The following is a 1,607-nucleotide window of genomic DNA, read 5'->3' as shown; positions in this document are numbered from 1 at the left end:
AGGCAGGCTCCAGGCTCCGAGCTGTCAGCACAGAGCCCGACGTGGGGCTCAAACCCACCGACCATGAGATCACGACTTGAACCAAAGTCAGACCCCCAACCGACTGAACCACCCAGGCGCCCCCCACACTGGGTTTTTACAAATTGTTTTTGGCTTTGCGTGTGCATGAATGCATGATAGGGCGAGATCCGCCCCTTATATTCTGTTTCTCAAGGTGACAACATTAAGCCAAGGAAGAAAATGGCCCTGTAGGATTTCTGTTTGAGTCCAAAAATCTCTGGTGGTGCTTTGGCTATTTGTGTACTTTTATTCCCTCAAGCACATGCTTTCAGTAACGTTTTATACAGGGGAAAATCCACCTTAAATTTTGACTTTAAACCTGTTAGGTTGTAGTTATTTGGTTTTTATTCCTGATAAATGTATTTAAAGTGATAAATGTCTCTTTGGATATTGTTTAAGATATGTCTCAAAATTCTTGACATGAACTTGAAGTAACAGATTCGTTCGGAGAGAAACGACGTCTCTACAACATTAAATTATCCTCTACGAGAGGATGGAGTTCCTTTTCATTTACCTCGATGTCTTTTATTAAAGTTTGATCCTCAGAAATATTCTACAGTGTTCTTGGCTAATTCCTAAATACTCATCAATGTTTCGATGCTTTTGTGAATGGTTGCTTCTTTCTTTTTCTTTTTTTTGAATTTTTTTAATGTTTATTTATTTTTGAGAGAGAGAGAGAGAGACAGAGCACGAGTGGGGGAGGGGCAGAGAGAGAGAAAGACGCAGAATCCGAAGCAGGCTCCAGGCTCCGAGCTGTCAGCACAGAGCCCGACGTGGGGCTTGAACCCACGAACGGGGAGATTGTGACCTGAGCTGAAGTCGGTCGCTTAACCGACTGAGCCACCCAGGAACCCTTACAAAGATAAGGGATTTTAAAGCTGGCCTTTTGCTGTTAATTCCTAATTGTGTCGCCTGGTGGTTGGAGAACACAGTATGTAAATATTCGTTTCTTGGCATTTCCTGTGTGATCAAACGCATTCATGTTTTTGCAAAGGCGTTAGAAGTGGTTGGAAAGGACATGTGTTCTTTGTTTACATGGCACTGTAATGTGTAATAATGTTGGTAATGATATATGTAATATTTGGTTATTATTATTACCATATATGTAATTATTACCATATATGTAGCAATTCAAGCTCATTCATGGTATTGGGAAAGTCTTTGGTATTTCTATTTATCATTATCATTTAAAAATTTTGCCTGCTGAACATATCTCTTTAGGGGAAGGGGTGTTGGCCTCTCCAGTCTGCTGCGTTGCCTGTTTCTAGGCCATTCCATCCACTGTCACACCTCTGAGTGAGACTTTTTGACGCACGTGTTTCTGAGAGATAGGTCTCTTTATTCCATCGTGCCCTTTACAAATACACAAATATAAAACACGCGTCTTTGCTCGTTAGCATATATTTTTTGCTTTAAATTTTATTTTATCAGAAACTGATGTTCCTACCTTTTGCTTTCTCCGGGCTTTACTTAAGCGGTTCGTCTCCTTCCGCCCTTGGATTTTTCAAGCTGTGTGTGTGTCCTTTCCTTCCAAGGCTCTCTTGCTG

This window comes from Lynx canadensis, chromosome C1 (assembly GCF_007474595.2).
Source record: "Lynx canadensis isolate LIC74 chromosome C1, mLynCan4.pri.v2, whole genome shotgun sequence".
NCBI classification, from domain to species: Eukaryota; Metazoa; Chordata; class Mammalia; order Carnivora; family Felidae; genus Lynx; species Lynx canadensis.
Note: the sequence above shows the minus strand (reverse complement) of the source record.